Here is a 13,876-nt window from a genome sequence, read left to right as displayed (position 1 = left end):
CCTTCCGGAATGGTGACTTTATGTGCACATTAATTTTCACCAATCTATGACAATTTTCCTAATTGCTGAAACTAAAACTTAAAAAAAAAAATCCTCAAAGGCTGTAGAAATCATTTCACGCAATATGAATTCTGCAAACTTTATAATTTGATGAGTGGGTTGTTCAGAAGAGCTTCCCAGCTCTTCAATCCCAAAGCACACACATCCTACTGCCCTCATAGAAAACGAGGCCCTTCCTGATAAGGGTTGTGTTGTGTGGGACTGGACCACAGCAGGATCTGGGCTGTGCCACTTCTGTTGCTGCTACATGGGTCACTTTCTCTTTTTATTTTAAAGATTTTTATTGGGGAAGGGGAACAGGACTTTATTGGGGAACAGTGTGTACTTCCAGGAGCTTTTCCAAGTCAAGTTGTCCTTTCAACCTTAGTCATGGAGGGCACAGCTCAGCTCCAGATCCAGTTGCCGTAGCTAGTTGCAGGGGGCGCAGCCCACCATCCCTTGCGGGAGTCGAGGAGTGGAACCAGCAACCTTGTGGTTGAGAGCCCACTGTCCCCTGTGGGAATTGAATCTGCAGCCTCTGAGTTCCCAAAGTCAGTGACCTCTGTGCTTGTCAGACCTCCTGAATTTCACTTCAGTGAACTGCTTAGTAGTGGTGCTTTGAGGGGGATTCCTGCTGTGTCCATTAAAAGGCTTTTTTTATTGCTGATTTTCCAAAAACTGAGCTTTTTTTTGACGTTTATTTGTTTCTTGTCAACTTTGGAGTTTGCAGCTATAACAAAGTAGCAAAGGAGTCCCAGTAAGGTTGTCTCTATGGCGGCTCCAGAATGGAATGTGCAATAAAGCCTCTGATACCTGGTGGGGTTGGAGTCGTCTTCATTCATCTAGAATTCTGGCCATTATATAGTCACCATAACCATTGTATATGGATTATCATTTTTCAAAGGCAGAAAGAGACAACATGTAATTTCCTGTAAAGGGAGATAAAATAATTGCACCTTTGATAGTCCAGAATGTACTTTGAGAATTTATGAGACTTCCAAGTCCTTTTTACTTCCATCATTTTTGAATTTGCCATGAAAGTATGGAAATTTTTAAGAGGGAGTTTTAACTAATAGGACAATGAATGATAGAGATTTGTGATATGCTAATTTTCCTAAAGGTATCTGATTCTTTAAGATCTCTGCTCTGTTTCGCTTGGGGGGAAGGCTGAATTGGGGTAGAAAGGAAGAAATGTACCTCACCAGGGCATAAACATGGTTATGGTTTCAGGGCCTTTGCCTATTTTGGTCACATTCATAAAGGCAGTTATTTTTGCCAAGTGGAGCTATTTTATCTTCTCAAGGGGAAAAACATGCAGCCATCTTTCTGGAGGAAAAACCTGAGTTGAAAGACATGCCTGAGATCCTCTGGAAGAACCTCTGGAAGAAGCTGACACTGGGCAGGACTTAGCAATCAGCTCTTGGCGTATTTGACCACAAGTGGACTTCCCTTTCCGGAAACTGAACTTGCCTGACCATTGACAGAAACCTCCAGACCTTCTCCGCGGCCTTTCGGTGTGTTTCCAGCAAAGCGCAGGGTGCCTGTGTCTGCCGGTTGGCAGCCCAGGCTGTGCTGCTGTCAGAATGGCTCGGAGGAAGACGGGGGTGTGACTAGCTCCAAATAAAGTTCTAAACCACTGGGACATGAAATGAAACTCTTTTTTTCTCTTCTTCCCCGTTCTTTAACCTGAGCTGCTGATGTACGTGTCTCTAATTTACCTTCTCTGAGAAAGCAAAGCAAAATAAAAGGAGGAATGGCAGAAAGCTCCCTTTGCGAAGTGCAGCGCTTCTGCTCCTGATGGAAAGGAGTCATTTGCAGCTTTCATGGTGTCCATATTAATTTTTAAGAAGTTGAAGCCACTGCTAATTTATTTATAAAATAATCTTGCCCAGGAGGCGGGCATAACAAATACCCGCTCTGGGTTTGGTAACTATTCTTAGGAAAAGGGGCGGTGGTCAGTCTTCTGCAGCTGTTTCAGGCTGGTTAGAGATGGTGGAATGACGGCCCCGGAAAACCCAGGCAGCCTCATGTATCGATTGAACTGAGCTAAGGAGTTCAGGCTGGAAGTTAGAGTTTCCATCCGAGGAACCGAAGGTGGTTATACAGTTGCTCGGGGGGATGGGCTGGAAGCCTTGTATAAGAGTCATCTGTAGCTTAATAGACTTGATTCTGGAAGAGATAAACTTGAATAGCAGGTTAAAAAGGCAAGGTCCAAATCAGAGTAGCCCAAGGATAATGAGAAGAGGAACCAGTAAAGGTGAGAGAAAAGTCCACTACCAGGACCCCCAAGACAGGGAGATTTTCCCACCACAACTGGTATTAGCTGATGCAGTAGTAGGTCTAGATAAGAAAGGCCTCTCACAGAGGAGTTCGCAGGGGCTCAGGTGAGCATCCGAGTGGGGACTGACCCTGAGACTAGGTGTGCTAACGGTGAAAGCTGGGTCCAGGATGATTGGAGTTCCTGGGTGAGATCAGTGAGCTGTTTCTTGAGATGCCCATTAGCTCTGTCTGCATTGCCCAAGGACGGGGTGCCAGACAGAGTGTACATGATAAGTAATTTTAAGGGCTTCACAGACTTGCTGAGTAAACTGAGCAAAAAGCAGGCCTCTTGTCACTCTCCAAGGAACGAGGCAGGCCAAACAGGAATTATTTCCTCGAGTGGGGCTTGGGGGACTTCTGAGGCCTTCTTGGTCTTAGTAGGGTAGGCCTCTATCCATCCAGTAAAGGTGTCAACAAAAACGAGAAGATACTGATATCCTTTGCAGGGGGGCATACGGGTAAAGTCTATTTGCCAGTCCTCCCCCAGGGACTGCCCTCTCCTTTGAACCGCCTGTAAGAGTGAGAGGGGCCGAAGGTGTCCCTCCAGGTTAGCCTTGAGGCAAATGGGGAACATCTTAGAAATGCTTTGGAGTTCCCAGAGGACATTGTGCCCTGTACAGTGGTGCTTGACAATCTCAAGTAAAGCTATAGCGCCCAGATGAGTAGAATGCTGTAAATTGTAAACAAGCTTCCGCTGAGAAGCTCAGGTATTGAGTTTCCCTTGGGGGTCTGTGCGCCATCCCTGAGAGTTAGGGGAAGGGGTCTACCACCCTTCCCTTTTTGCCTTTTGTCTTTCCTTAGGGCTATAGACAGGTTGGAAAGTAAGGTTTATGGGTAAAAACGGACAGAGCCTGTGAGGGCACTCTAAGGATTATGGCCTAGGAGAGTCGAGAGAGGAGTGTCCGGCTCCCCTGTTTTCATATCATAACCTTCTGTACAAAAAGCAGCTGACTTAGCCATACAGTCAGAAAAATTATTTCCTTGAGGTATCTTGTCGCTACCTGATTGGTGGCCCCAGCAGTGGATGACAGTGACTTTAGTAGGGGCCTGGACTGCCGCAAGTAACTGAAATCTCTTCTTTGTGCTTCAAGGGGCTATTCTGGGCTGTCAGAAAGCCCCTTTCTTGCCAGATGGCTGCATGTAGGACATGATGGGCATACTTTGAATCTATAAATGATGTCTCTTAAGTCCTTAGCTAGGAGTAAGGCACTGGTTAATGCTATTAATTCAGCGTTTTGAGCTGAAGTATGGATGGGGAGAGCCCCATCTCTATTACCATAGTGGAAGAAACAACAGCATATCCTGCTCTTTTCTGCCCTTGGGATATAAAGCAACTCCCATCTCTGAACCAGATTACATCAGGGTCTGGAAAGGGAGTGTCTTCTAAATCCTGAGCAGCACGGGAAAAGTTTAGAGCTTCTAGGCACTGTTGTTGGGTTGGGGAGGAGGGATCTGGCACAAGGTACAGGGGTTCCAGGTATTGCAGGCTTGATGGTTAGGTCTGGGGAGTCTAAAAACAAGATTTGATATTGGGCAAGCCTGTTTTTTGACAGCCAGTGTGATGCCTTGGAATTAAGGACATCTGTGGCCTGATGTGCGGTAAAAACAGTTAGAAGCTGATGCAAGGTGAACTTCTGAGCCTGCTTTAATAGGAAGGCTAAAGCTGCAAGAACTCTGAGGCAGGATGTCGTGCGGGAGACCCGGCTCACTGCGCCATTTTTCAGGCGGGGCGGCCTGCGGGGTCTCTGCTCCTGCTCCCCACACAAGAACGCAGGATATAGTGAGGCCAAAAAGGAACACCCACAGAGCCATAGGTAGGGGAGTCATACCACTATAGTCTCACTGGAGGCTGGGCCCACCAGACGCGCGACCTGCCGTCAGCCTTTCCGCCAAGCGACCGACGACTCTCCTCCACTCTCCTTGACTCTGTTCCTCTATTCTCTTCCGCTCTCCTTGGCTCTCCTCGGCTCCTCGGCAATCCTCGGCTCTCCTCTGTAGCCGCAGCAGTTATACCAGTGGCCAATCGGCTAACTGGCCACAGCCGACGGCCAATCAGCCACAGCCAACGGCCATCCACCACCCGAGCCAGCACCTTTCCACGTGAGGCCGAGAGCCTGCAAACTACTCTCGGGCTCTGTCCCCACACTCCATCCCTACAGGTTCTCGCCTCACAATCTACGCGACAAGCGTCTTCCGCAAGGGTCCCTGTGCCATATTAGCCTACTGACACCTACGGATGAAAAGAAACGGTAGTCTTAGGAACCAACAGTGGCAAATCCCTTCCATCTGGGAGGATACATGCTAGCTTCTTGTCCTGGGAAAGGAGGGTCGCTGCCACTGGCACCTTTCCCGGTTTGTGGTACCAGACCTTTATGGCAGTACTTGGGGTCCCTTGCATAGTTTCAACATGTAACAGAACAGGGGACCCCATAATAGGCCATAGTGAGAGCACATAGTTTCCTCACAAAATCATCCCGGTATCGGGACCTCTGTATACTACAGTCACTTGCGGTGGCCACTCAGCCACCACCCCTGGCGTCACTTGCAAATCATGAGTCAAACCGGCCCCCCATGGGGCTATCAGACCCAACCACCGACAGTGGGGGCTTTTGACCTGCCAGGGCCAAGTCCACTACATAGTGATATGTCCCCAGGCGGACAGTCAGACGATCCATTAAATCATGAATTGAGGGCACTGCAGTGTGCAAGGGTGGCGTCACCTTATTTAGCTCCCTATAGTCCACAGTCATTCGCCAGGTCCCATCTGGCTTCTTGACAGGCCATACTGGGGAGTTAAAGGGACTGTGCATTAGCCTCACAATATGTGCCTTTTCCAATTCCAATATTGTATGACCAATCTCCTCCTGTCCTCCTGGCAGGCGGTACTGTCGCACTGTAACCACGCGCCAGGGCTGTGGCAACACTTGAGGAGGGTGGTGAGCATGCCCGCATGTCACCGCTTTCACCACCCGGATCCGGAGACGGAACTCTCCTACCGACGTCTGTAAGCTGAGGCCATGTAGCACGTCCACCCCTAGTCTACTCCAGAACGGGGGAGACATAAACCTTGTAGGTACGAGGAGGGAGCCTTCCTATACCCAGTGGTAAGGAAACGGCTTTCACAGTCACAGTTTTTCCCCCGTAGCCATCAATGCAGACTGCTGGTCCAGGGAACAGTTCTGGTTTCCCATAAACGAGACTACAGTTGGCGCCAGTGTCAACTAGAGCCAAAACCCTCTGTACATTCGAAGGGGACCAATGTATGGACAGTCCCACGTGGGGCCTCCGGTCCCTGCTCGTCCCCTCTGACTGGGTACCTTGGCCCCACCCCTAATCAAGCTGCAAGGGGTCAGCCTCAAGCGGCTGCATGAAGTCTTGGAGGGACACGGGTCGCGCTTTCCCAGACTCCTCCTTTATGCTTCTCCGGAATTGTTGTTCCGGACGCAACTGTTTCCAAAGTTGAAGCAGGAGTGCATTGGGTTGTCGGTCTATTTTCTTCCTATCGACCCCTGCTGCCATGAGATCACGCCACATCTGTGCGCGTGTTACTCTCTGAGGCCCGTGACCTCGCCCTATTACCTTTGGTTTGGGCTTCCAGGTCTCAACTGTGCGGACCTCCTGTCTTAATTTCCTTTGCCTCCAGCTTTCAACATCCCCTAGGGTGGCCATGGCAGTTGTAACTTCATGGATCCATCGCCCTACATACGGTGTAAGAATAGCAACCAAGGATCCAAAAGCACTCGCAGGTGCAGTATCCAAAACCAGATCTCTCATGCTGGCAGTAAAAAGCTCGTCATCTGGGCCCTGCATGTTGAGGTTAAAAATAGCAGGTCTCATACCCATTTCACAGATTATTTGCGTAAATTCTGTATATGACTGCCATTGACTCACAGTGTCTGGCAGCTCGCCAGCCTGTCCCCATACAGTGCGTACCGCAGCCGTGAGCCATGCCATCAAAAAATGGTTGCCCTGGTTGTTGGCCAACCTATGGCAGTTTTGTAACCTTTGTCGCAGGGACGGATGCACTGTCACGAAGGCTAGCTTTTCCATCTCGCCTGGGGAGCAGAGAATGCTGTCTGCTCCCTCATCCCATAAACGTAATAGCCAAGCTGAGACTGGCTCTCCAGGGCTGTCTGTACTGCCTCCCCAGCTCCTGCAACTCAGTGGGAGTGTATGGGGTGTAGGTTGTGAACTCAGTCACAGCTGGGTTGCCGGCAGCAACGCCCACGGGGTCCAAAGGTTGCTCATGTTTTACCCTTTGCTTCAAGATTGGCTGGGCTTGGGGTTTGGGAGCTACATTGTCTCCACTTGCTTCCTCCGCCTCTGCCTCAGAGTCTCCACCTTGGGGCCCCTGTTCTAGCAGGCGGACCTGGGCTTCCAGTGCTTCCAACTGGGACACCTGGTCAGGCACCTGGGACATTTCATTAAGCCCACTTTCCATGTTGAGACTCAAGGCCGTGAGGAACATCCAGCCCACGCGGCCGGCCGCAGCCTTCTCCTCCTCTGGCAACCGCTCAGCCAGAGCCTGCAGGGCCCTCTCCACACTGGCCGGAGAGCCGTCCATGTCCTCCCACCTCCCCTTGGGGGTCCAACTCCTGAGAACAGTGGCCACCGGACACCATATACTGTGTGGGGGCCACACGTCCTCCTGCCCAGAGTCAGACACCATTCCTACCTGGTCGGAATTTTGCTCACCGTGCCAGGTGTCTGAGTGGGTGGAGGCCTCCGCGGAAGATGTCCACAACTCTCGGAGCTTAAGGCCGCAGCAGATCAACAAAATGAAGGCAACGCCGTCCACGGCCAAGAGGCTGATGTGCCAGCTGGAGGCTTGAGTCTCCCAGGCAGACCGCGCCTCCCGTTCCCGTGTCGCTCCTCATGGGCGTTCCGAAGCTGGGCTCTCACAAACTGCTCCACCATGCTTCGGTAGGTTTTGGCCGGCACTGTACTCTGCTTACGAAGCCGAGCTTGTATACGTGTAAACTGCTCCAGTGTATTCCGGAGAGTTTCAGCCGGCACCATACCCTGCTTGCTGTTCCATTTGTCATGCGGAAGACCCGGCTCACTGCGCCATTTTTCAGGCGGGGCGGCCTGCGGGGTCTCTGCTCCCGCTCCCCACACAAGAACGCAGGATATGGTGAGGCCGAAAAGGAACACCCACGGAGCCATAGGTAGGGGAGTCATACTGCTATAGTCTCACTGGAGGCTGGGCCCACCGGACGTGCGACCTGCCGTCCGCCTTTCCGCCAACCGACCGACGACTCTCCTCCACTCTCCTCGACTCTGTTCCTCTCCTCTCTTCCGCTCTCCTCGGCTCTCCTCTTCCTCTCTCCTCAGCTCTGCTCGGCTCCTCGGCAGTCCTCCGTAGCCGCAGCAGTTATACCAGTGGCCAATTGGCTAACCGGCCACAGCCGACGGCCAATCAGCCACCGCCGACGGCCATCCACCACCCAAGCCAGCACCTTTCCACGTGAGGCCGAGAGCCTGTAAACTACTCTCTGGGGCTCTGTCCCCACACAGGATGCCAGCCTTTTGCCACTGTGTCTAAGGTGTTAGAGAGACAAGCATTGTGTTTGGGATCAGAGCCCAGGTCCTGGATGAGGAGCCCTAAGGCAATTCCACTCCTCTCCAAGATACAGAGTGAGAAGGGTTGGAGAGATCTGGGGACCTGGGAGAGCTAAAGCAGCAGCTTCAGTGAGACCCTTCTGAAGGACGTGGCATGTGCATTTGAAGTCTGCAATTCAGTCTCAGGGCTCTTGCTCTAGACCCTGAGGGCCTCATACAGAGGCTTTGCTACGACCCCTGAATTGAGGAATGCAGGTGTGGCAGCAGCCGGCCATGCCTAAAAAAGTCCTTAGCTGTTTCTTGGTAGTTGGGGCTCTAGGAAGGTGATGAGTTCCTTTCTCTCAGCACTAATCTGTCATTAGCCAGGTGAAAGGATAAATCCTAAATAACGTACTTGCTGTTGGAAAACCTGAGCCTTTCGGGCTGATACTTAGTATCGCCATTCTGATAAGAAGTTTAGAGTTATTGTACATTGATCTGAACTTTCCTTGTCCAGGCTACAAACAAGGAGTTCATCAACATATAAGAGGATAGTAGCCCTGAGGAGGGAAAGGCCCTTTAAGTCTCCAGTTAGAGCCTGGCTGAAAAGATGGGAACTGTCTGGAAGCTTTGTGGTAGGACCGTCCAACTATATTGGCTGCGGACCTGAGTGTGGGGGGTCCGTACAGGTGAAAGTAAATGAAAATTGAGATTGAGGGTGTAGCGGGATGCAGAACAGTGAACCATTTAGTTCCCGGAGGGATTAGCCCCAACAGGGTATAAGGCCTAGGAGCTAAAGGACGCACGCTAATTACTGCCTCGTTAATAATGCTTAAGTCTTGAACTAACCGGTATTGCCCAGGTGGCTTCCTGAATGGTAAAATGGTGTATTGCAGGGTGAGTTGCAGGGAATTAAAAGCCCAGGCCTGAGGAAATCATTCATGATTGGCTGAAGCCCGAGAAGAGTCTCCCTGCTAATGGGATTTCGGGACTAACAAGGAAAATAGGTAGGGTCATTCAGCCTAATGTGTACTAGAGCTAGATGAGACGCTGTGCCTGCTGTGCCCGGAGTTTCCTGATCCGAGTAAGGGGGTGGACGTGTTTTACAATCCAGGGAGGTATTATAGACAGATCAGGGTTAAATGCTTGAGAAGGGAAAATAGGCTGAAGAGCAGCTATTAGACTAGGGTTAGGAGAGATTTGGAGGGAAGTTTATAGCTTCTGCATAATATCGCATCCTAAAAGGGATATAGGGCACTGAGGCATAATTAGAAAGCTACGTGTAAAAGCAAGGGACTCAAGCAACAAGGTACAGGCAGGGTCTGTCTGCAGGTGGTGAGATTGCCTTCAATACCTGTTAGGAGGAGGCTGGAGGGAAGTGTAGGGCCGGGGTGATGAATTAGAGCAGAGAATGTGACTCCCGTATCAAGAAGAAAGATGACATTCTTACCTGCTATGTGAAGCATTATCCTGGGCTCGGCCTCTGCGATGCTGAGGCAGGGAGCATGGACGAATCCTGGGGCCCATCATTCGAGGTGGCAATTGTCTGGCTCATAGTCAATGGTGACTGACATTGGAGGAGCCATCCTTTTGGTCTTTTAGGAGTCAGGATGGCCTCCCTCCTCAAGGAGAGAGGGGGCAGCCCTACTTCCAGTATCCTTCCTTTTTGCAAAGGGGACATGGGCCAGGGCGCATTTTCCTGGCCAGGTGAGGACTAGTCTTACTCCAGTGTCCTTCCTGATGACAGTTTAACAGGTGTTTGGGCCTGTCTTCGGTGGCCTCTCTGCTTGTGGGCCCAAACCCGGGTAAGACTGAAAGGGCAGGGCGCTGGCAAGGGCAGTGGCCATTAAGTGAGCCCTTCTCTGACCCTTTTCCTCATCCCTCTGTACCCAGTCTCCCTCTCTACCTTGTGCCTGTTGTTAAAGGCTGTATCTAGGAGAACTGGAAGCAGAGTCTGGGGACCCATCTCTAATTTCTGAAGCTTCTGTCTGCTATCTGGAGCTGATTGCTGAATAAAATGCATGTTAAGAATAGTTATGTCATCAGGGCTAGATGGATCTACGTTACTATATTTTCAGAGGGCATCAGTCAAGTGGGATTGAAAGAGGGCCAGGTTTTCATCCATTCCTTGAGTAATTTCCTTCATCTTCTCATAGTTCATTGCTTTAATAATGCCTTTTTTCATGCCCTCAATAAGACAGGTGACCATATGAGCTCATCTATTCCGGCCCTGTTGGCCAGCTTGAAAATTCCAATTGGATCATGACTGGGAATAGCCTCAGCCCCAATCCTGTATTGTCCTGGGTTCCCAGCAGCTTGCTCATCTGCATATCTTTGGGCAAGAGCCCAGATATGGTCTGTTTCTTCTAAGGAGCAGCAGGTGGTTATAGTGATGTGAATTTCCTGTCAAGTTAGATCAAAGGCCATGGTTATGCCCTGGAATTCCTTAATGAACTTAGAAGGGTCTTCAGAATAGGTTCCTAATTTTATCTCTACCTGAGCTAAATCTGCCATGGGGAAAGGACATGAACCGTAATTGTACTGGCCTCTCCATTTGTGAACTCCCAGAGAGGCAGCAGGGAGTCTGCGTTAAAATGAGCTCTACTACATGTGGTGCCTGCAGGACTGGGAGCTGGGGTAAAATATGGACAGGGAGCTGCAGGAGAGGTGGAAGGAGTAGCGGGATTTGAGGAAGGATTGGTAAGAGGGGAAGGAGGTGGGTTGTGAGAAGGTCTAGGAGGGATCTGAGATCTTTTAATTGTCCCTAATAGAACAATTTCGAAGAGGCTGGAACAAAAGGTGGAGGTTTGGCTCGAGAGATTAGCTGCTTGTGTTCCGCTTTATAAGTGCCTCTTTTCTTCAGTTACCTCAGCCTCAGGCTGTGGCAACAGTGGCTTTCTTTATATTTCAGATTATCTGTAAGGTCTTGAAAGTTACTGAGAGTTGGAAAAAGCTTTTTGAGAGGAGAGAGGTCAAATTTTGTCCAATTCTTAAGAGAGGAGAGACAGCCAAGAGGAGAGTTGAGAGGGACAGAGGAGCTGCCCATGGTGCTAGGGATGGTGATCTTGTGATAGCTGGACTCCGAGATTGAGGGGCATTCCCCCAAAGAGCCTCCGAACAAGTCTCTGACCCAAGAGTTACGGAATTAGTGTGCTCATTACTGTGTACTCTGGGGGAAGAGAGGAAAGAAATGACCGTTAGTTGAGAGGGTGTCTCCTGCACACCTATGGTCCAGGGTTGTAGACCCGCCCCGGGAATTCCCGGCGCATCACGGAAGTCTCAAGGCGTATCACGTACTGACCAAAGGCCCATGGAGGTGGCGACGGAGATCCAGAGAAGCAAGAAAAGCATGGGGATTGAGTCACTGAAAAGAACTAGGGAGTATCCAGTGGGGAGGGGGACTGTGTGTCTTAGACTCGTGAGCCTGTCCGATGAGCGGGTCTTTGCCTTGCGCCTGGCGGGACCTGCTCCTAGAGTCCTGGAGCGTTACCAAGTCGTCCTATCATGGGAGACTTCTTTCAAGTGGCGGATGCCCTAAGGGTGTTTACGTGTCCATCCCGTGCCCACTAAGAGTGCAGCCAATGTGACTTGCCTGTCCCCCAAGAAATAGAAAGGAGCCTCACGCCGTGTCCAGCAAGGGGATTCCCCAACCAACAGAGGTCAGACTTTCGTTTCCTCTGGAGAGTAACCCCAGCCTAAAACGTCAATTTCCAACCCTCAAGGGAGGGGATCTGCGAGAGACTCCCGAGAGCCACCAGGAGAAAACCCGGGCGGGGGAGAGAATGAGGTAGAGTTATACGCCTGGAGAGGAGGAAGTAGAGTCAAATTCCCAAAGGGGAGGATGTAGAATCAAACTCCTGGAGAGGAGAAGGTACAGTTGAACTCCTGGGTTTTGGCACCAAAATGTATTGGTATAGAATTAACCCCTGGTCATTTGCAGAATGTAAAAGGATTTATGAAACTCTACAAGAGGAAGAAAAGATTTATTGAAAGGAGAGAGAGAGAGAGAGAGAGAGAGAGAGAGAGAGAGAGAGAGATCTGTTTGGAACTGGCAGAAGAAGTTTTGCCAGAGCAGTCAGAGAGAAAAAGCTGCCGAGACAGAGGGGTAAGAGAGATACCAGCAAATAGAGTTGTGCCAGGGCAGAGTGCGATGGAGACAGCTGTGGAAGATTTTGAAAGTTACTGGCAAAGGGAGTTTTGCCAGGGCAGAGCCCAGTAGGGACAGCTGCACTGATGAGAAAGGAGTGCTGGGGTTTTACATTTTTCTAAGTGGGACATAGGATGATTGTCATCTTGCAGGGGGGCTGCTGTCACAATTGTCTTTTCCTGGGAACTGTCCTGTTCCCATCTATGGTGGATGTCGACATGGCTGTTTCCATTGGGAACTGTTCTGTTCCTGCCTATGATGGGTATAAGTTGCTTGTCAGCTTGCAGGTGCAGTGCTTGCCAGGGGATTCAGAGCCAAGCAGTTAATGTTTAGCTCATTCTGGTTAGCCCACAAGCTCTCTCCTCTTAACTCGGTGCCTGTCCCATCCTGCCTCTCACAAGCCCACTCCTGTTAACTCTTGATTTGTCGCAACATTCATGAAATACAACATTTTAAAGGATAAAACAAATTTGAAAACTAAGTAATAAGAGCTTTGTAAGAAATAATGCAGAGAACTATACTTGGCAATAATGCACATCGGTTTTGAACTACATATAAAAAATGAAACAATTAAACACTATGGAACTGCATAAAAATGTATAAGAATTGAACATACTAGGTTTATCATTTAGATGGAAGTCAGGTGTAAAAGGGAGCTTCCTCAATCACCAAATGTACTCAGGTACTTCTTGTAATCACAGGAGTATCCACAGTCAAGAAATGCAGCGTCAGTGCAGCCTCTCAAAAATGCAACCGGGGAAGTAAGGTTCTTGCATTTGTGGCTGCAGCATTAGAGGTGTCCAGGTGGAGGCAGGAAACAGATGTATAGAGGAACAAGATGCTTCCTACAGAAATCAGGTATTGATAGAAGCATTGAAGATGAGGGCAGGTTACAGCATGAGAAAAGATCGCTAAGAGCGACAGCCACAAAGAGTGACCTGATGGACAGCAGACAGCTACAGGAAAATGCAAGGACCTGTGTGAACCTGCAAACCAGAGGGTCCACAATGGGGGAGGCCCTGGAACAGTCTGTGGAATGTGCTGCCTAGGAGGGAACTACCATCACACATGTGTTTCCTTGGGGCTGCTCCAGATGGGCAGAGCCCGGAGTGAGAAGGATGTGCTGTGACTGAGGCCCACTGAGTCCCCACGCATCTGTCACTTGACACTACAGAAGCGAGTCATAGCTTCCTCTTCTCATGACCTTTACCTCGGAACCACAAACAGAAGGACGATGGGATATAGTTCCCACCTCTCCCAGGCTGACGACACAATTCATGGAACCGTCTGGACACCAGCGTTCATCTTCATGCTACAAGGTCTCTCTTCATAACCCAATGCATCGTGTCCAGTATCAAACCAGGGTCAAGGACAATGAGCAGATGTCAAAATACGAACATAATCAGATGAGACCGTCAGCGTCTAAAATCTTCCCGCAATTACGAATTTCTGTGAGGAACACAGATGTGGCATCCACTAGAAATAAACAAATGTGAAACATAAGGCTTTCAGTAAAGAAGACTTCAGGGGAGGGTAAAAATCGAGTTAGAAAACTCTAGTATCTGCAGTTGTGCACAAGGAAAGAAAGTTCAACAACACAGGTCTCATATCATGATCACATATTAGGAAAGTAATGAAAACTTAGAATAAAAAAAAGTCACCTAAATTTACATTGTCACACATAAAGAAAAAGGACTTATAACCTTAGGATCCAAAAGACCCTGTAATGGAAATGAAACAAGTATCATCTAACTATATACAGTGGTACCTCGGTTTTTTAACGTAATCCGTTCTGGAAGACCGTTCGAGTTCTGAAACTTTTGAAAACCG

At 49.6% G+C, this 13,876-nt stretch overlaps 1 long non-coding RNA gene across 2 annotated transcripts; it reads right to left on the bottom strand.

Moving 5' to 3' along the window:
* Positions 1-1,878: 1,878 nt before the first annotated feature.
* Positions 1,879-13,654, bottom strand: LOC141572756 (uncharacterized). 2 transcript variants are annotated; one of them, XR_012498215.1, is made up of 3 exons: positions 13,209-13,654; positions 9,350-11,068; positions 1,879-2,208 (listed from the first exon to the last, which is right to left on the bottom strand). It is a non-coding gene; the product is annotated as an uncharacterized LOC141572756 (long non-coding RNA). The 2 variants fall into 2 exon arrangements; XR_012498216.1 differs by having other exon boundaries at positions 13,257-13,654.
* Between the last annotated feature and the right edge of the window lie 222 nt (positions 13,655-13,876).

This window comes from Rhinolophus sinicus, linkage group LG07 (assembly GCF_036562045.2).
Source record: "Rhinolophus sinicus isolate RSC01 linkage group LG07, ASM3656204v1, whole genome shotgun sequence".
Classification (NCBI taxonomy): Eukaryota; Metazoa; Chordata; class Mammalia; order Chiroptera; family Rhinolophidae; genus Rhinolophus; species Rhinolophus sinicus.
Note: the sequence above shows the minus strand (reverse complement) of the source record. Positions and strands in the feature narration are given on the sequence as shown.